Below are 23,242 nucleotides of genomic sequence, written 5' to 3' on the forward strand. Positions count from 1 at the left end.
TACCAGTGAGTGGGGTGAAAGGATTGTCTGATAGGACAGTAGATCGAGACTTTTTTTTTTTTTAATTAATTTATTTATTTATGGCCGTGTTGGGTCTTCGTTTCTGTGCGAGGGCTTTCTCTAGTTGTGGCAAGCAGGGGCCACTCTTCATCGCGGCGCGCGGGCCTCTCACTATCGCGGCCTCTCTTGTTGCGAAGCACAAGCTCCAGATGCGCAGGCTCAGTAATCGTGGCTCACGGGCCCAGTTGCTCCGCGGCATGTGGGATCTTCCCAGACCAGGGCTCGAACCCGTGTCCCCTGCATTGGCAGGCAGATTCTCAACCACTGCGCCACCAGGGAAGCCCTAGATCAAGACTTTTATTTGAGGACAGTCTATTCTCAGGAAGGCTCATAAGGAGGGCTTGTATGCTGGCTCGGCTGAGGGGTATGTGTGGGGGGTGTCTAAGTTCAGGAGCCTGGGGAAAGGAGAGCTGCTTAACTAGAGTTTGGTCAATTCAATATATAGTAGGTGTTTTTTCCAGATTGGTCAGTGAGTACAAGCAGTTCAGCTAACATTTATGAAGCAAAGAGGGCCCATGTCTGGCCTTGTCATAGGTAAACAAAGGGGGTATCTGTGAATCTTGTGTAAGTCACATGGGGAAGGATTCTGCCTTGTGGTAAGCCTTTTCCAGAACAGAGAAAAGTGGAAGAATTCCTTTTTTTTTCAATTTAATTTAAATTTAATTTGTATTTTATATTGGAGTATAGTTGATTTACAATGTTGTGTTAGTTTCAGGTGTACAGCAAAGTGATTCAGTTGTACATATACATATATCCATTTTTTTTCAGATTCTTTTCCCATTTAGGTTATTACAGAATATTGAGTAGAGTTCCCTGTGCTATTCAGTTGGTCCTTGTTGATTATTTTATACATAGTAGTGTGTATATTTAATCCCAACCTCCTAATTCATCCCTCCCCCCCTCTTTCACCTTTGGTAACCGTAAGTTTGTTTTTGAAGTCTTTGAATCTATTTCTGTTTTGTAAATAAGTTCATTTCTATCAGTTTTGTTTCCACATATAAGTGATATCATATGATATTTGTCTTTCTCAGTCTGACTTACTTCACTTAGTACGATAATCTCTAGGTCCATCCATGTTGCTGCATATGGCATTATTTCATTCTCTTTTTATGGCTGAGTCATATCCCATTGTATATATGTACCACATCTTTATCCATTCATCTGTTGATGGATGTTTACCTTGCTTCCATGTCTTGGCTATTGTAAAATAGTGCTGCAGTGAACATTGGGGTGTATGTATCTTTTCAAATTATGGTTTTCTCTGGATATATGCCCAGGAGTGGGATTTCTAGATCATATGGAAGGATTTCTTAATTGTTGCTATTTTCCAGGAGCACTCCTCTAAGATAAAATATAACAATGTCAGCGCCTACTCTTAGGAATTTTGTCTGTTCTATTTACTATTGTAGGCCCAGTATCTAGTAGGGTATCCAGCTCATCATTGGTCTTAAATATATAGTTTTAAACAGTGAATAAATAAACTAAATTAAGTAAGATTCACTGGGTTAAAGAAGAAAGGAGATAGGTGACGGAACAATTCTAGCTAACACTGTATATTTCATAGTTCAAGGACAACGTGGGATTTGAGGAGTGGAGGGTAGGGCACAGGACGTGAGAGGTAAGAACTAATGTTCCGGTGGGAAGAGAAAGTTACTTCCTTTACTATTTGCCTAAACTGAGAAACAGGCAACCTTCTTTTAAAATGCATTTAGTAACATACTTAAATCCCTCAAGGAGAAGGACCAGATTTCAAGGTTGTCACTATCATCACTTCATTTAAAAAGTGAGTTTTCATTTGCAAAATGGAATTTGCACTGTCCCACATAGTAAGATTTTTTTTCTTTAAGAACTGTATTTTATTCTTAGCCATTATGGCCAAGTGTCAATAATATCTGATAATTTATAGTACTTTGTGCACCTCAAAGTATTTACACATTGTTTCATTTGATCTTCACCAAAACTCTGTGAGGTAGGTACAACAATTTTGATCATACAAGATTTAACAAGCATTAGAAATGGAACCTAGCAGGAGAAGTAATATTTCCATGGTTTTACAGGCATTTAGGGGAGAAAACTAGACCATAGCCTAAATTAGTGTTTCTCAACACTTCTTTTATTACCCCAGATAAAAAGTTTTTAATAACATTATTCTCCTAATCACCTACCCCATAAAATCCTAATACCACAGATAAGCTATACATCGATGTTTTATATACAATATGTCTATTTGTGTATTATTCATAAAATATGATGTTTTTGCCCTCAACGACCAATTTTTACCCCCTTGGGGACAGTGTCATCTTGCTGAGGTTGCATGGCTTGGGTTGCCAATCTCCACTGCCCCGTGTGATCTCACATAGCACGAATGCCTTCATGGATGTTCAAGTGGCTTATGCTTGCTTAGTTAAACCGCACAACAAAATTTACTCCCATTTTATAGATGAGAAAATCAAAACCCATAAAGTTTAAATGATTTGTACAATGGCACATATCTAGTTCACACTAGAGAAAAGACACAAATCAAATGCCTACCAGTCAGTTCTTTCAATACAACATATTTTAACGGCCATTATTAATATCTTGTAAAACCTATAATGGAAGAGATGTAAAAAATATATATATATATATACACACATATATATATATGTATAACTGAATCTCTTTGCTATATACCTGAAACTAAAACAACTTTTAAAATCAGCTATATTTCAATAAAAATTTTAAAAAATAAAAATAAAAAAAAAGACCATTCAGTGTTTTGTACCCAGAGAGAGAAATTTGCTATCATAAGTAGACAGATATTTTCACAGCCACTGAGTCTAATACACTCTTCCAGTATTCTAACAAAAATCTGATAGAAAAGAAAAATCTCTGATCAAAGTTGATAAGCTACTCTCCTAAACACACTGAGTGTGGGGTTATATGGTTTATCCATTTCTTAGCACAGCACAAGAGACCTTATGTTATAGTTATTGTTCAGAAAATATTTGTTGAATCACTGACGAGTGACTGAGTAAATATATGCCCTGTTCTTCTTACATATAAATTTGGAATAAAGACAGATTTTTTTCTGTTCTTATTAGAAAATATGTGATTCCCAATGGAGGGGAACATATTTCAACACAGGATGAAATGCTGAATATATGTGGGTCTATATTAAACTGATAATAGAGATTCCTCTCTAATACTGTTGTATTGCCAGGAATACCAATTCATTGATCCTCTAGCCATCTGATTCTAAGCTTTAGCCATTAGAGGAAAGATTCAAGGGGCCTAACGAGGATCAGGGAGTAAGCTTTATCACTGGGTTAGCAAATGAACTTATTTACAAAACAGAAACAGACTCACAGAAAACAAACTTATGGTTACCAAAGGGGAAAGGTGGGGGGGAGTAAATTAGGAGTTTGGGACTGACATGTACACACTGCTGTATTTAAAACAGATAACCAACAAGGACCTACTGTACAGCACAGGGACCTCTACTCAATATTCTGTAATAACCGGAATGGGAAAAGAATTTGAAAAAGAAGAGATACATGTATATGTATAACAGAATCATTTTGCTGTACACCTGAAACTAACACAACATTGTAAATCAACTATACTCCAATATAAAGTAAAAATTAAAATAAATACATAAATACATAAAATTAAACACACACACACACACACACAAAAGTGAAGAGCTTCCTTGAAAGGATAGATTAGAGAACATAAGTGAGACTTAAAGCAATCTGGGAAGTTCCCTCCATATTGAATTTTGCCTTTTAACTTACCTTTGAGAGGAGTGAATTCTGCAAAGCAGAATTCCATAGATTCCAGAAAGCACAACCCAGCCAACCTTACAGACTTCATCGCTGGAAAGGCAGTAAACTAGAGAAATAGAGACCTCCAAGTGTGCTTTGTAACTACCAACATGGGAAGAGTAGAAGAGAACTTGGATCTTTTTGTAGATTCAAGACACTGGGGGAGAGAGAAAGAGAGACCAAGAGGGAAAGAGAGAGAGAGAGATTTTATGCATTTAGCAGCATTACCACCCACAAATAATATTGTTCAAGTTGCCATGTTCTTACCAAATTACTTTTCTTTTCTTGGAATAGATCAAGTAAGGAAGGGAAAAGAGCCTAAAAGAATCCCCCCTTAACAGTACTCTCTCCTGGTGAGTGGAGCAAAGCTATCTGAAAAAAAAAAAGACAGAGAAATAAGATTTTCCACCTAAAAACCTTGTCAAGCAGGTGCTTTGAGTTGTTATTCAATGCTAGTAATATTATACCATTTGAGTTGCAAGTGACAAAATCTCAATTGAATTTGTTTTGGTAAGAATCTTAATTTATAGGAAGAATATTAGGGTATCACTTGTAATAGAAGTAATGGTTGAAAAGCTAAACAGTCTGGAGGAGAGGAACAAAAAGATTAGAATGCCACCAAGATTTATTCAATCCATCTGTCACGTCTGCTTTCCTCTGGAGAGCACACCTCATGCATGCGTGTATTCTGTTTTACTTCAGACAACTTGACAGGATCCACAGTCATCATTGACGGGACCTGAGCCTCCTATTCTATGGAAGGGCTTCCTCTCCCTCAGTTCTGTTAGGAAGCACGTGTTGTAAAAGAATCTTCACTGGTTCAGCTTTGGTCAATTGTTAGGATCAATCCATGGGGGTGGGAGAACAGATCATGCAAGTCAGAGTAGAACTGTCACTGGAACCACATAGTTGAGCAGAGACAGGAATTGTGGGGCAGTCAATAGGATATGAGTGTAAATTATCTGGGCATATATGGGAGTAGGTGGTCAGCTACTGACAAAGGCTCCGAACAGAATTGTCTTTTTTGTAGCACTGATGTTAAAGAGTATGGCTATATCCATCATTAAATGAAAAATAGGAAAAAAATTATCAAGACAATAGTCAAATTAAAAACAAGATTATTCACATGAAAATAACTTTTCAAGTAATAGCAATGGCAGGTTTCATTTTATCATGACCTCTTGGGGCACGTGTCAATTTATAAATCATTCATTGCTAAACTCAGATGCTGGGAACAAGATAATGTAAACAGTTGTCATAGTTGCTAGTACCTGAATACCCATAGTATATTTGGAACTATCCTATTAAGAGAATGTTGGTAGGAGGCAAAAACAGTCTTCCACAGTAAAAGTCCCAAATGCCAGACATTGTTTTTCCCATGTTTAATTGTCCTTAAGAAATATGCATTTAACTAATTCTTGATCTACCTCAAACTGAATCACAAGCCATTGAAGCAAGGAATAGGGGCATCTGGCAACAGAAGCAGAAACATCCAGTTCGTAGGGTATCAGAGAAACTGGCAATGGCCACTTTGATGGACTAGTTCTGGGCTGTCACATTGTCTCTGAGTCTAGCTGCTCTCCAGTTTTCTTTATTCCTGCTTATCTTCTGAGCCTAGTTTTGCCAGTCTTCTGCATTTCTTGGTACTAACCAATATCTTTATAATAAACTCTTTTTATGAATTAAATAGCTCAGAATTGATTTTTGATGATTGTGACCTAGACCTCTGCTTGGTACATAAGAACTCAATATTAAGTCTTAAGAAATACAGCCCTCTAAGAATAAATTGCATATGCTGAGAAAACCTCTTGGAATTTATTTTGTAGTTTAGTGAAAAATAGGATATGATTTATATATAACTCGTCAGAAATATAGTTCTGCATAAAGTAATGTATACCAGGATTTAGTCTTTGTGAATGTTATCAAAGTCATTCTTAGAATGTAAGAAGAAGATACATAGTGGTCAAGATTTCTAGTTTTTAAACATTTTATATGAGATGAATTTTTTACATATAGCTTATAAATTGATAATTGTCCCACCAAGTGAACTACTAGAAATATTTTACTTTCTCTTTCATTGTTAATGTGTAACACAATATTTATTTACAGATTTGAGTACAACAAAGTAAAACACCAAAGAAATACTAAGAAATTCATGATATCATGACAAGCAATGAGTTGTAACTCTAATGATTGCAGAATCCAAATAGGTCACATTTAATACATGATCTGGAATCTAATCAGATTAATATTTCTTAAAACCAGCCTTCCACCCTGAGCCTTCTAGGAATCGTTTAATGAATGCAAAGCTTATACCCTTGATTTTGATCCTATCTCAAATTGTTGTTCAGAGCCATATTGTTTAATTTCAGACTAATTTTCTAACTAACACTTACAAAGACACGCTACTATTTCTGCTCAATAGAAATGTTCTACATTTTACTTAATTCATAGATATCTCATACTCATAATAAATTCATAAACAATTAGAATTTGTGATTAATTTTCGAATTCATATGCAGATATACTTTATATAAAACATGTGTTCCAAAAAGTTTGCATAAAAATGTATTTGTCTTAAATAAAATTACATTTTAAATGTTTAAAGAGACTTTATCATTTAAAAAATCAGTCCATGTATTAGTATCAACAATATTTCATTTTGGACAGTAGTTTTTAACAGTGTTAAAAGTTTTAATATTTATAGTTACAAGCAGTCAAAACCCATAAAATTACCTTTAAATGGGATGGATATCTGGATGTACGTGATAAAGAATGATATAGGAATAATAGGAAATTAAAGGTATACTTTAATAAAGACAACTATATTCATAAGGGATGTTATGTAAATCCAAGGTTTTTTGATCTTTTTTCAATACATTCAAATCTTTCCCGGCGTTCTCCAGATAGCTTTTGCTTTCTCTCTCTCTCACTCGCTCTTCTCTCTCTCTTTCTGCCATTGAGGACATAGTGAGAAGGCAACTGTCTGCAACCCAAGGACAGAGCTATCGCCACACGCTGACCCTGCTATCACCTTGATCTTGGACTTTCTGTCTCCAGAACTGAGATAAAATAAGTTTTGATTCCTTATACTACCCAGTCTATGGTATATTGTTATGGCAGCCTGAGCATATTAATACATAAACTTAAACAAATCCCATTATATTTTGGCCAAATATTTATTCCCAGAAATATTTTCCTTTCCAGAAAAAAAAAATATATGGACTTCTGATTTTGAGATTTCAGAGAATCCTGTGATTCAGATAAAGTTGCCTCTAGTGGCTCCCCCAATTCTAGGTTAGGACTACATTTGTTAAGTTAATTGACACTTGTCCTACTATTTTTATAATTTCAAAAATGAAAAGTTGCTCTTTTCCCCTCTCATTTTGCCTTTGCCTTTTTTTTTTCATTTTTTGCTTCTAAAATTACTTTTTTTGTTGTGATTGTGAGATTTCAAAAACGAGTAGAGCTAAATGCATGTATTCAGTCTAACATCTCTAACCAAAAGTTACTCATTTCAATGCTTTTTAAAATGAAACTATACTTGACTCAAGCCTCATTTTGTGAGCACAATGGAGAGAAGGGTGAATCTATTTTCTTACGATGCGAACAAAATTTGGGCTTGCACAGTCCAGAGAAACTGCTCTGATCTGGTCCCTAGTCATTATGTCTGCTGTTCTCAGCATCCTTGCTCAGGTTCAGGAGGTCCACTCAAAAGCACATTGCTGCATGGTCAGCATTCATCTATCTGTGCCCAACTTGTGCATGGGGTTCCCAAACATTTACACAGATGGCTTCATTTCAAGATCTTACCACTTATATATACCCCATGGGAGCTGGGACTAGATTCCTACCACTCATGAAAGCAGTATCATTCCTGCTGCCCATCACTGAACCCATGTGTCCTAGCTCCATACCCTTTCTTATCTTGTGTGTGCGTGTGTGTGTGTGTGTGTGTGTGTGTGTGTGTGTGATAAACGTGTTTTATTTTTTAACATCTTTATTGGAGTATAATTGCTTTACAATGGTGTGTTAGTTTCTGATTTATAACAAAGTGAATCAGCTATACATATACATATATCCCCATATCTCCTCCCTCTTGCGTCTCCCTCCAATCCTCCCTATCTCACCCTTCTAGGTGGTCACAAAGCACCAAGCTGATCTCCCTGTGCTATGCAGCTGCTTCCCACTAGCTATCGGTTTTACGTTTGGTAGTGTATATATGTCCATGCCACTCTCTCACTTTGTCCCAGCTTACCCTTCCCCCTCCCTGTGTCCTCAAGTCCATTCTCTAGAATAAAGACACAGACCTTCCTTATCTTTGAGAAGCCACTCTTATCAGACCACTTTCCATATGGGGCAGTCTGGGCTAATCACTTCCAAGAGTCTATGCCGTGATTATTAATGAGGATGATATACCTAGGGTATATTTTCTTTAGTGTGCTATTTACTGACACATTCATGGGTGAGATAATTACATTCTGTGGGACAAGACCATATCAGACATTCTACAATTCACTGAACAGTTTCACATAATGAAGAATTAATTTGCATGCTTTATGATTTTAAGTGTCTTGACAGATATGTATATAGGTGAAAACTCAAATGTAGTTACATGATCATACAATCTAACCCCATTTTACATATTGATACATACTAATTTTTCATGGTTTTAAGATGAAATGACTTTATATGCATGGAAAGAATGGATTTTGCTTCATCCAGAACTTTTCAAAGAGTTATCGTATCCCCAAGGGCATTATTACTTCCTGAAGTATTTGTGTGACCATTGCAACACATTTGTATTAGTCTGCATTTGCATAAATAGTTTTAACTACTGATTAATTCATGGCATCTTCTAATAAAGTAATGCAAATATTCACATATTAAGTTACATATTGCTTTATAACAAATACATTTATTTCTCCATTTATTTCCATTATTTTGAACTGACTTGTTTACATGTCTAGGTGGTTCATATAATCTATAAATATCAATTCCAGATAGTACAGGCTGACATAAAATATTCTTAATGCTATTATGGTTCTGAAAGTGTTTAAGAATCAAAAGGCTTTTAGTCAGAAAAAAACCTCAAGGATTCAAAGCTTTATATATCCTCTTTTTTCTCAAATTGAAGTATAGTTGATTTACAGTGTTGTGTTAGTTTCTGGTGGACAGAAAAGTGATTCAGTTACATATATATATTATTTTTCATATTCTTTTCCACTATGACTTATTACAGGATATCGAATATAGTTACCTGTGCAACATAGTAGAACCTTGTTGTTTATCTATTTTATATATAGTAGTTTGTATCTGCTAATCCTAAACTCCTAATTTATCCCTCCCCCACCCCTTTCCCCTTTGGTAACCATAAGTTTGTTTTCTATGTCTGTGAGTCTGCTTCTATTTTATAAATAAGTTCACTTGTATCATATTTTAGATTACACAAGTAAGTGATATCATATGGTATTTATCTTTCTCTTTAACTTACTTCACTTAGTATGATAATCCCATTGTCCACCCATGTTGCTGCAAATGGCATTATCTCATTTGTTTCTTAATGGCTGAGTAATATTCCATTGTGTATATGTACCACATATTCCTGATCCATTCATCTGCTGATGGACATTTAGGTTGCTTCCATGTCGTGGTTATGGTAAATAGTGCTTCTATGAACACTGGGGTGCATGTGTCTTTTCAAATTAGAGTTTTCTCCAGATATATGCCCAGGAGTGGGATTGCAGGATCATGTGGCAACTCTATTTTTAGTTTTTTTAAAAATCTCCATACTGTTCTCCATAGTGGCTGCACGAATTTACATTCCCATCAACAGTATAGGAGAGTTTCCTTTTCTCCACACCCTCTCCAGTATTTGTCAAATAAGATAAATAAATGGGACCTAATCAAACTTACAAGCGTTTTCACAACAAAGGAAACCATAAACAAAATGAAAGACAATTACGGAATGGGAGAAAATATTTGCAAATGATGTGACCGACAAGGGCATAATTTCCAAAATGTACAAACAGCTCATACAACTCAATAACAAAAAAACAAACAACCCAATCAAAAAATGGGCACAAGACCTAAATAGACATTTCTCCAAAGAAGATATACAGATGGCCAACAGGCACATGAAAAGATGCTCAACATCATTAATTATTAGAGAAATGCAAATCAACACTGCAATGAAGTATTGCCTCACACCAGTCAGAATGGCTATCGTTAAAAAAGCTTTATAGCGTCTTTGAATGTAGATGCAACATATATTTCAGTATTTATAAGAAGCCTACAGCAGAGAAATGAACAGTTAATTTCTTAATAAGATTATTCTGTCTCATTAAATTGCAATTAATGACACTGTTATAAGGCTTAAAGGCATATATCTTTTAAAACTATCATTTATTATTTGAGCAGGAATTTATTGAGCATCTATCATATACCAGATAGTTGCATAATAGTCTTTTTTCCAAATTTTGAATGGATCTATCGTGACTTACTCTCTCTTTTTTTCTTTCTTCCCTCATCGCTTTCTCACTTTCTTCTGTTTATTTTGTAAATTATGCAAGTAATGCATGGGTACATTATGCTTAAAAAATCAACAATAAAAACTTTACAGATAGGAAAAAAGTCCTCTTGTAGCATCCTACTCCCCTGCAATTCTACTCTTGTTACCACCAGGTAATCACTGTTTTTTTTCTAGTGTTTACATACATATATGTACCAGTAAGCCTCATGTGTGTTTTAGTATTGGGGGAGGGTGTGATATGTTTACCTGTGGGGGCTGTGAACATATTATTTATAACTGAGCATATATATATATATATATATATATATATATATATATATATATATATAAAATTATATAATCAAAAGGAATACTTTAGAGTTCCATTCATGCTAGTACACATATTTCTCCCTTATTCTTTTTCTCTGCTGTATTATATTCCACAGTATCAAAATATTAGTCTTCTAAAATTCTCCATTAAATAACAAGTAACATAGATTTCACAGTGCTCTAAGCCACTTAAACCTAACTAGAAGGTGGAGAGAAGAACCTCCTAAAGGAATATGGATTAACCTGGGAGAAGGTATGCAGTGTTTTGAAAAGTATATGGAAAGGCACCAAGGAAAATCTACTACCACTTACTTCCTGAATTTTCTTTGCTTAATCTATAAGGATGGGCAAGTAGATGACTTGATTAAAGAGAGAGTGAGAGGAGAGAAGAAAAGAAAGAGAAAAAAAATTGCAAATATGAGCACTTGCCTATGTCTTTATATACCTATGTAACAACGTTGTGGACTGAAGTTTTCTCTTTAGAAATAATTATCTATAATACTCTTTAGGCTTTGGCATTATAGAAATGACAGATTCCAAGCTTGCCTCTGGAAAATATTTCTTCTGACATTATCAAAAACCAGAGTTAGTGTACTGTTGAGCGTTCTTGAACAGAAGGCAAGCTATGCCTAGGAGAGTTTGTGTATGTCTTACGCAAAGAAAGTAGATTAATCCTAGATAGACTCTAAATTAGAGAGGAAGCATTGTCAGCTCACAGCATACTCAATTATCTCATTTAATTGAAAATTTATTTCACTTTCACCTGACCTAAATAAGAACTGTTATGAATTCTGAAAATAAAATAAAGCAACAATTATAAAATAAGATTTTTCCATTTCTGGGAAAATCTTTAGCTACCTTATTTAGATCTTTATCTTTATTATTTCAATTCCTAAGAATATGAGACAAAATTATAGAAGCCAAGAACAGAGGTTTAAAAAGAAAATCAGCAAGATTTGCATTGTTTTAATTTTTGTTATCTCTGTAGGAACATGTATAAGCTTTTAAATCAGAATTTTCTTTGAAGAAGCCCAAAGCTTCAACAGTATTGTGTGATGTTTTGCAAATCATTATTTTAAGTCTCAGCAAGATGGAACTTCTTTAATTTATTCAGCCCTTCTGACATGGTAATCTGAATAGTATTATCTATAATAATGGGATTTTACTTTCTTAATTTATCTTCCAAGATTTACTCTATCCTTATTTTGTCTCCAAAGATTTAACCATGGTGATTACCTACCGAAGTAGTAAAGCCACAAGGATTCGTGAAGACAAATTTTTTTGTAATTTTTAGCTGCTTATGTTTTATCAGCCTTTTTTTGTGATTTGTATTTTAACCCTAATACATTACCTGGAGTCCTTTCCCCCTCTAATTCTGTTTGTCAAAATGTGAATCATGATCTGTGCATGCAAACTTTTCCCATAAAGAAAGATTATTTAAAGTAGAACAGGTAAAATGACAAACGATTCAGCAGAAATTTAGCCATCAATATTTTTAAACTTGCAAAATTTAATTTTAAAAGAAAGTAACATGCTATTTTTCAACAGAAGACTTAGTGACTGTCCAGCATCTAATATGCTTTTACTTAATAGCATTACCTGTTTCTGGGGAAAAAGTTGCTGACATGTAAATGATTTGCTACTGTGATATAGTAAACTGCTTTATGAAATGGATTTATATTAAAAATATAAATAAAACTTATTTATAAGTTTTGTAAAGTAAAATAAAACTTCAATAAAAATATGTTGTTTCATCTTTATAATCTTAATATTTTCAAAAATTAATTCTTCATAGCCAGAGTAATATCACATAAATAAATATACATACTAAGACGGAAATTATACATTTCCTCAGTATTTCCTGAAGACACTAAAATGATTTACATTTTATTTTGTTTCCACTCTAATTGAGTGATTTTATATATATACACACACAATTATAAATTTTATAATTATAAATATTTATATGCATATACCCAAACGAAGAAAACTTGAATAATTAATATTTTGCTTTGCTGTGAAAAGATTCAGCTCCTATTATTTTGAAATCACAGCTTATTCATTCTTCATTTCAGTTTGTTACCTAGTTTTATATTTTGAAAAAAAAGTATTCATTTACCAATTTTATTTTAAAAAATTGTTTAGTTACAATTGTATGCCAGAAACCATATAAGGCACTGGACAAAAGTAAACACAATACACATCACCCATGTCTTTATCATCCAGAGAAGATAAATATTAAACAAATAATCTATATCTGATTTGGGAAATGCATATTTGAATTAATAACAGAGAAAAGTTTAAAACAAATTGACAAGTATATACGAGGCAGAGGCCCATTTAAAAATTAACAAAAAGTTTATGCAGCAATATTAATGTCAGATCAAATAGATTTCAGGAAAATTATTAAACAATGAATTGATTTAGCAAATATTTATTGAACACTTACAATGTTTAGACCATTGTACAAAACAGACAAAAAAGAGAACAAAAACAAAATACGTAATTTAAATTCATAGTGTGGTAAATGACAGTGGGAAATACACATCAGGGAAGGAGGATGGAGACAGGAAATTCTAAGGTTCTGGTAGATTTAAATTTTAGATACCACAACTAGGAAGTCCTCACTGAAAGATGTGAAGGAAGAAAGCTGAGTTTTGTTTGTGTCTCAGGAAAGAGCATTCCAGGCAGGGGACACACCAGTTAATTTTGATACTTTAACCATATTACTTGCCAAACACCTCTCAATTGATGGTGACACTCATGTCACGTTCTAAGTTTTTTGCATTGAATCAAAGAGCTAACTTATAATACTGCTTTGGTGGCTGTTCTTAATAAAGGACCCATTTTTAATATAATGAGCACATGACTTGATTGTTTGAATGCCCACTCAACTCCAGAATCTTTGCTATATCTGTCAGTTTCATTTCTTCACTAAATTTTGAAGAAAAGATGCCTTTTCCCTATTACTGTGCATTCCTTGTTGAAAATGTGTAAAGTATTAGAATATCTAAAATTGATGTTTGCCCCTGGCATCACAATTTACTATTCGCAAGTTGCTACCAACCTCTGGGAAATACTGATGCTGTTCCAATAGTGTTCTAACTAGAGCACCTCTGGGGATGGTTTGGGATTTCATAAATTTGAACAATGAGTGTTCTTTTTTGACATTTTCTGATTCAAACATTTAATTAATTTGTTTTTATGACCTTTGTTTGACTTTCTACTCTGTAAACAACTGTAGTCCCCAGCATACTGAGGTGAGTTTGTAATGATACATAACATTTTCCACTGGGTAATATATTATCGAATGGCAAACAAAAGTAAAATCCCCTTACATTATACAGGGTTGTTATATATCTTTGCTTAAAACATTTCTCTTTTAGCTAATGGGCATAAATGTGTTATTTCTAATGTAAAACACTTACAGTTTAAATCTTAAACAAAATGTTATAAAGAAATTCTTCAGTGCCTGTAAATGCTGATGATAAGGAAGCAAAGTCTGAGACAACATAAAATTGTTTGTCCTTTAGGTTTTCTTGTTTTTCTCAATGTTTCATCTTTTATGTCTGTCATATTCATTTATTCAACAAGTATTGTTTGACCACCTCCTATTTGCCAGAAGCCATCATAGGCACTTGAGATACTTCAGTAAACAAAACTGATAATGAATTACACAAGCTTAGTGAACATCGTTTAAGTTGAGGAAAGTTGTTCCCTTCACATCTGGAATTAGAGCAGCAGATACTTCCTGCTTTTAGAGAAGCTAGAAAGAGTAAATGAGGTCATTGTTGTTGTAAGATCATTTTCTACCTATGTGGAGAGATTAGTATGCAGTATCTGAACTGTGTGACTCTATGAGAAGATTAATATTATTATAATTTAAGGGGAGAGGTGTTGGTGATATATGTTTAACTTATGTATTTCAGCATTGGCACATTATCTCAGTCAACTATCAAAATCATATCCATTATGACAAGAGCACATGAATCTGGTCAAGAGGATTTCATGTTGATTGGTACAAATATTTAGAGTGCCAACAATCAACTCTTTGATGTGTGTACAGTAGAGCATTTGTCAATGTTATTGCATAGGGTGTCAATGAAATTAACTTTATGTATAATGTGTATCAGTCCAAGGTTTCTGATACGGCAAGCTTTCTGTAAGATACTGAAGGATTATAGAAATCAGAAGTGATTTTATTTATTAAGTTCATTACATGATACCATTGGTTGATGAATATTCCTACTTTACACAGCATCTACATTCTGTGTAGGTAAAGATTATCTGTAAACTTTAGATGTTACCTCTCTTCATCCATATTGTAGCTGACTTTCTTGACATGATATTCAATTTAAAATTTCCTAACAAAAAGTCATATTTTCCAATTATAAATAAATTAGCTCATTTTTCTATCTTAATATTATATTGAATTTGTCTGAGGAAAAATGTTAAATAGACAGAATTGGCATTTACTGTTTCCTGCCATCCAAAGCAAATAAATATTTTTCAATAACATATACTTACAATTTTCCTCCACCCTTTTAGGAGTTACTCTTTAATCACATGCCATAGTGTCATAGAATGATCTCTTATATTAGTTTAGTGATTGATATACCTCGGAGTACAGTGGGGTCGTTATTCCATAAAATTAACCAGAGATTAATTTGTTTGGATATCCTTGGCCTGGGTCATCTTCTGCAATGTCAGCCTACTAATCTGTAATGTCACTGACAAGTAAGACTACAGAGAGTGCTTAATACTGAGGTTAAAGGATGTGAGCTGGAGTTACAGCTCTCCTAACTATTCTGTCCCTTATCATGTCACTTCTTTGAATTTCAAATACACTATCTCCAAAATGAGGGGATTGAAATAGATAAGCTGCACAGTCTTGTCTTATCCTTAAATTTAATGCTTGTAAGATGGAGCTACAGTGTCTGACAGAAATTACTCAGACTATTGACTCTGTGCACTCTGATGAATGGCCACCTCAAAATGTGAATACAAAGTAGATTATAGTAGAATGAAAGATAACATAAGCATATATAACCATTGCATTGCAACCTTGCAGTAGCTTAGTGTAGATCCTCTGGATAAACAAAATGGTGGGCATTGCCTCAATTTTATTTGTTCTCATTCAGTATGGAACTTCTATATTTACTTGACCATATTGTCTATATCTTTACAAACCTTCCATGCACAAAGGTAGAAACAACTTCACTTGTTTGAAACGGCACTATTTTCCTCCTTATTCAAAAGAAAGTCCATGGTCCATCATTCCAGTTTTATACTTGTCAGTAACATAATTTACCACACCTGTTTCTCTTTTTATTTTCCATATCCAGCAAAACTCCCAAACTAGATAAATCCATCTATTACATTCTCCATCTATTATAGTCAGAACCAAAATAACTGTGCTCCATTGGAAAAAGTCATACAAAAGTGCAGATTGGTTCCACTTTAGATTTATGATTACCAAGCACAAATGCAATCTCAAAATGACCCAGAAATTCTTCTTTATTTCTCTGGTCTATTTGCTCTATCACAATCCACAAATATTTCAGACTTTTACAACTTCTTTAAAAATCCTGACTTCTCCAACTCCCTGTTTTATTTCAGTAGATTACAGTTTCCTATCTGAAGTCCATATCTGTGACTCTCCCCCTTCTTCTCATGACCTCTACAGGACTGATTATTCAGACTTCCTTAAGTACTCAACCTCTTTCTCAATTTGACCCCTTCCTTGTAAAGGATCACCTTCCTCCTAAAGGTTCACCCCACTTTCCCCTCGATCACTGCCCTGCTCCTCCCTCCATTCATAGCTAAACTGCGTGAAACATTGTCCTCAGTGTTTGTTATCTCACCTCTCTCTCAGGTAGGAGGCCGAACTCTCTGAACTTGCTTCATCTGTAGAAAGAATTCTTTCCAAATTTAGCGAATGTTTTTCAATTGTTAATTTGCTGACTTCCTAGCAACATTCGCCATTTCTGCTCTTTTCTTCCAGAAAGACTCAGATTTTGCATTCCATGACCAATACTGTCTTTATTTCCCCCTCTGCTCTTTCTCTGGTTACAACTCCTTAAGGCTCAATACCAGGCTCTCTCTACTCTTCTTACACTAAACTCTTTTAAGCAATCTCATTCGCTGCTGGCTTCAAATACCATTTATGTTATGAATTATGGTAAACAAAATCTATTCTCTAGTTTACTTTTCTTTCTCATTTTCACATGAATGTTTCAAAGCATACTGATATCATTTCCCCCAAATGTAAGTCATGGACTTCCACATCAAATCTGATAATATTCCAGGATCACCAGCTCTTGAATAGTTCGGCATTTATTCAAAGACACACAAGCCAGAAAGCTATAAATTATTCAATCTCTTTCTAACTCAATTTATGGGATACAGTGTTACAACATTCTTATCTTTGTTTCTCTAGAATTTGCCTATTTTTATCCATATGACTGTCTTCACTGCAGACCAACATTACCATCACCTCTTATCTGGACTACCTCAGTAGACTTGCATGAACCATCTTCCAATCCATTTTGCTAGTAAATTTTCCAAAACTCAAACGTTATTATGCCATCTCCTGTTTAAATACCTCAAAAGCTTCCCATTGCATTTAGAATAAAGAGATTAACACACACACACAAAGACTTTATTTTCTGATTATCTGCCTTTACCTCATATGTTACTACCACTTGCTTTCTGCTTCCCAGCACCGTTGGACTTCTTCAGTTCTCCAAATGTGCCATGCATTGTCTAATACTCTAATATACTAATACATCTAGTCTGCTTTTGCATATGCTGTTGCCTCTGTCTGGATCACTATTCACCCTCTTTCAAGGCATAAACAGAGTTTTTCTAGGTAACATATTATTCTGCAAGACTGCGCTCAACAGTGACTTTTACCATGCCATGTTCCCCATCTCTCAGACTAAATAAGATTCTCCATTACATGCTTGAAGACCATCTACTTTTGTTGACCATCATAGTATCTGAGCCAAGCCTGACACAAAATGTATTTTATTACTGAGTGATGGACTGTAGGATAAAAATATTAAATTTGGGAGGTACTAAATATAATAATATTGATATAATTATATCATCAGGTGTTGTGGATGAAATATTTGTGTCCCCCCAAAAATTCATATGTTGAAATCCTATCTCCTAACATGGTGACATTAGGAGGTGGTGCCTTTGGAAGACGATTAAGTCATGTGGGTAGAGCCCTCATGAATGGGATTAGTGCCCTTATAAGAAGAAAGACAAGAGAGATCTCTCTCTCTGTGCTATATGAGGACAAGTAATAAGGCAGCCAATTGCAAGCCAGGAAGAATGCCCTTGCTAGACTCTAAATCTGCTGGCACCTTGATCATGGACTTCCAGCCTCCAGAACTGTGCAAAATAAATGTTATTTAAGCCACCCAGTCTATGATGTTCTGTTGTAGCAACCAGAACTAAGACACCAGGTAAATTAGCAACATCCATATAAGAAGGAACCTTGAGTATGCCTAGAGAGTTCTGAAACTTTTGAGCCAATATATCTCATTATTTTTTCTTACAAAAGTACACAGACTGATGCAAACTCTCCTCAGAGAAGAAGACCTAAAGTACTAGAGCACAATTTATGTGTAGTTTATCAGCCCACCACTTCTCCATGTATGAAGGTCATTTAATCTACGTCTTTTCCATTCTCCACTTACAGATCCTCCAATGCTTATTAATATATTAACCCCTGTATGGAAATACTTTTCTCCATTTATTTTAATGGAAGTTTACTCCCATTCTTCTATTTCTTCCATTTCACATTCATCCAAGACTTAAGTTATATACCCTCCCACCATTTCCCACATTGGGCCTTTATAAATTTCCCCTTGTCAAGGTATCTGTTAGCTAACACTAAAATTTCTGGTGTAATCCTGAAATATTTTTGCTATTTAAAGAAACTTGAAGAACCTTTACTATACCTTTAAATATATCTGAGCCTTGACTTCCTGCACAACTAGAAACTTCTAATTTTATGAAATTTTTGTTCTCAGAGTGTGTGCGTAAGCAGATTATATATTTTACAATTCAATATTTAGGGAAGTGAACACATTTTAAATACATACAAAAAAATTGGGAAATGTGAATACAAGTTTATACTAACACTAATAAAATTTCCTATCATCAATGCAAAAATTCTCCACTCCTTTTCTTTGGAAACTGTATGCTAACCTAAGCCCTCAATTCATTTTATTACAAAAAAATCCTGGTATAACATAAAATTATTTAATACCAGGAAAAGAATGGAACTCATTTGTTGTTCCAAAGTTTGAATATAGATGCTCCTGTGTTGCTTACCTAAATGAAAGATGATTTTGAAATTAACTCTTGGTAGTTCAGACTTTTACACTTAAAAATTTTTAAATAAGAGTATAGTGATATGCCAACTTATCTTTTCATAGGATGATGCATTTATTATAACTGACCCAAACCAATAACATATGCCTAACAAACCAAAGAGAATGTAGTAGTTGAGCTAAATAATATGTAAAATATTTTCCTGTAAAAAGATAACAAATTCTCAAGAATATGAGAAAAATGGGATTCTTATATTTCCCATTTTTATATTTATATTCTACCTCACTTTTAAATTATTTTCCTTTCACTTCACTGCAAGAATTTTAATTACTTTGCCACTTTATTTGTTCTTTATACTTTCAAGTAAACTTAAAACATATAATATGTTAAGAAAAGTGCACAAATTAAAAGCTGCTCGTTAAAATAAGCATACATTTGTAATCAGTATCCAAATATAAAACGAACCCCAGATGCCTCCATTTCATTCACTGACATATTTTAATACTGACCATCTGAGTCTAAGACTCCTTCATTTTTTCTAGCCCAACTGTTTTTCCCATTTTCCCCTTTATTACCTCCAGTCTAGAAATTTCTAATTTAAATATTTCATTCACTAATTAAAGCACACACAGAGTAATATAGTAAATAAGTAAAAAAAGAAAAATGGAGGCAAAGACTAAAAGAGATATTGCCTCAGAGATAAGGATTAGAAATATACTATTTTGCTAGGAATCTATATAGATACAGCAGTTAAAGCTATAAATATCCCTCACTATAATTTAACTGATAAATTTCTCCCTGTTAGCTGTTTTGGCAATTTGTTATGCACTATATTTAGTAGTACTATTTAAAAAAATATTTTAGGGGACTTTTGTTAGTGTGAAATTAATGCTATTTAGACATAAAAATCTGAGTATTTATGTTTAATACATGATATAGATCAAAAATAAATATATTTTCTTGTAGACATTATAAGAGATTAAGGGATATCTCAACAAGTAGAGTTGTTGCTTACCTATAGATATTCCTCAGTCACCAAAGATCTCTGAGAAACAGCTTATTAGTTCAATATCCATTCATTCAAAAAAGCCTCTTTCACCATTGTTCATTCAAAACTAACTTGAAAAAAAATCCATTCTTAGGAAGAGATTGTTGTCAGTTCATTACAAAGGGTGGCAAAACCAACACTTATTAACCTGTAGAGGAAAGAAAAATCCCTCATCCAACAGAAGGGAAATATTTTAGAAATGCCTGCAAAATGATTTTTTCTTAACCTGCTTCTTTTTAAACATATTCAAAAATGTATGGTATAAATCTTTAAAGAAGTCTCATCCTTTGTTTCTCTTATAGCATTAAGAGCCCCTTAGTGTAAAGTTTTGATTCCCAGTAAGAATAGGGACGCTAACTTGCCAATGGAAAAAACAAAACAAAACAAAACAAAAAAACCCCCAAAAAACAACAACATGATTAAAAGGAGAGGAAAGAGAAATCTTAAGAGATGTAATCCTTTACATTTCCACTTAACATTTCTTAAGAGAATCCACTAAGACACATGGTATACAACAATTCAGTCAGGAAAGGAGAATGCAAGAACCTCAACTAATAAATAATAAGATCTATTCTCAAACCATCAAAGAGATATTTGTCTAAATCATTCCACCTGGGAAACACCACTTCATATTTCACAACTCACTTAATTCTTTTTTTTTCCCACTCTTTTTTTTTAGATTCTTTTCCCATATAGACCATTACAGAGTATTGAGTAGAGTTCCCTGTGCTCTACAGTAGGTTCTTATCAGTTATCTATTTTATATATAGTAGCATGTATATGTCAGTCCAATCTGGGAATTCCCTGGTGGTCCAGTGGTTAGGGCTCTGCGCTTCCACTGCCGTGGCCTGGGTTGCATCGCTGGTCAGGGAACTAAGATCCTCCATTCCGTGTGGTGCGGCCAAAATAAATAAAAAATAAAAAGTAAGTTAAAAATAACAACTCACTTAATTCTAACAGTTTTCACCAGCTGAAAGCTTTCCTTTTGATAGAAGACAATGCATCCCACAATTTCTCATTGGGAAGGCAAAACTGAATTTTGCAAAGACTTAAGATGACTTCTCAAGTTAGAAGGGGGAAGTAAGGCAGAGGTGTGAGAATGTAGGCTGGGGGGTTTGGCAGAGGTTGCCACAGTCACTCCACATTTCACCTAGAATACTCTTTGATGTGATGGGGGAATGCTGTATTAGTTTCCTATGGCTGCTATAACACATAATGACATGCTTCGTTGCTTAAAGCAGCACACGTTTAGCAGCACTACAGAAGTGCAAAATCAGTTTCGCCGGCAGAGATCAAGGTGTCAGCAGGGCTGTGTGATTTCTAAATCCTTTAGGAGAGAATCTATAATAGTTTTTGCCTCTTCCAGCTTCTGCAGCAGCCATCACTTCTTGGTTGGTGGCTGCAGGACTGCGATCTCTGTCTATGTGATCACATCACCTTCTCTTCTTTCTGTGCCAAATCTCCCTCTCTTATAAAGACCCTGGATTACATTTAGGACCGCCTTTACAATCTAGGGTAATCACACCATCTCAAGACCCTTAACTTAGTCACATCTGTACAGACTTTTGTTCCATATAAGATAATATTTAGAGTCTCCAAGCCTTAAGACCCAATCTTTTGAGAGATATTACTCAGACTACCTTAGATTAGGTAAGAGGTTGAAAAGATAAAGCTTTCAAGTTCAAGAGTGACTCCTGAGTAAAAGAACTACAGAATATTTTTAGAATATGAAAAGTTACTTTTACAGAGAATTTGAGAATAAGATATGGAATGCTGCCTTGACCTTCGTTTTGCTATTAAAAAAGAAAATTTTGTCACTTAAAAATAGCAGATGGTAGGAATAACAATATTTCACTTTAACATTCTCTAAAATGACAACTGCAATGTTGGATACACATTTAACAAAAATCAGCTTGGCCTCTTTATAGATTCTTTAAGGTAAGCAGGGCAAAAAAAAAAAAAAAAAAAAAAAATCTCCATTTTGCAAATGGAAAGACCAAGACTCTGAAAACAAAAGCGATGTACTCAAAACCAGACAGCCAGTAAAATATTACCAAGTCTCCTAACTCAAAGTTCAATGTCACCCTCTAGCACGTACAGTTATAATATATCTCAGATTTTTTTGCCTTCTCACACACCTCTGTGTCTCTCAAGAATAAAATGTCACAAATTATGCACCTAAAATCTAGGCTGTGACCCAGTAATTTCAAGACACAAAACACATGTTGCTTTTCAGCATCTGTGAGATCCAGAGTTAGAACTGATCAAAGCTTTCAAAAATGATGAGGCTGAATCTGCTTTCTTGCAGTTCAGAGAATCAAGCTCTTCTGATTAATAGGGTTTGGCAGTAGAGCTACTGGCCCTACTCAAGTAAGAGGGCATGTCATTCTTACTTTGCATGTTCTGGATCCTTTCATGAAGCACAAGCATGTACGTTATACAAACACTATGTTTTCAGCAAAGCAAGAATTATTTTAGAGGTGAAAAGACAATTCTGAATTTTCTTTCTCATTTGAGTAAAATACTACCCCAAGATACATCATCTTTTTAAGAAAAGTTTACAGGCATATGAAAGACATGGGAAGTAGGTCCTTCTATATGTGCAAACTGCTATTTCTTCTCGACACATTCAGACCCTTGTTCTGAGCATTTTGTTCCTTTCAAGCAACTTAGAAATGAAAAACACAATAATAGAGTAGACACAGTTGCTAATGTATTATCCTTCCATCGCTTTTTCTAACTGATTAACAGGAGAAAAGTAAAAGGTTAATTTTCTAATTACATACTTCCCAGAGGTAAATTATACAGGCTATCACATTCATTGACACACTATAATGGGCCCTTTATGGAAGAGTGATTTTCTCTGAAGCTATGAACAATCAACAGTACATTTTTAGGAATCAAGTAGGCAGCAGGCAAATCAGTGAAAAGACCTGCCTCTACCAAAAATGTATTTAGAAGCAGCTTTTGCCTTCCAAGGAAGCTGTGGTGTTTCCTAATCAATCAGTCTAACCAAGCTTAATGTGACTTAAGACTAGTCTGCAGAGACCAACCTGGGTTTGACTCCTGGCTCCTCCACAACTAGCAACCTGACCTAAGCATATTCTTACATTACCTATACATTGATTTCTTCATTGA

The sequence above is a fragment of the Balaenoptera ricei genome, chromosome 8 (assembly GCF_028023285.1).
Source record: "Balaenoptera ricei isolate mBalRic1 chromosome 8, mBalRic1.hap2, whole genome shotgun sequence".
NCBI classification, from domain to species: Eukaryota; Metazoa; Chordata; class Mammalia; order Artiodactyla; family Balaenopteridae; genus Balaenoptera; species Balaenoptera ricei.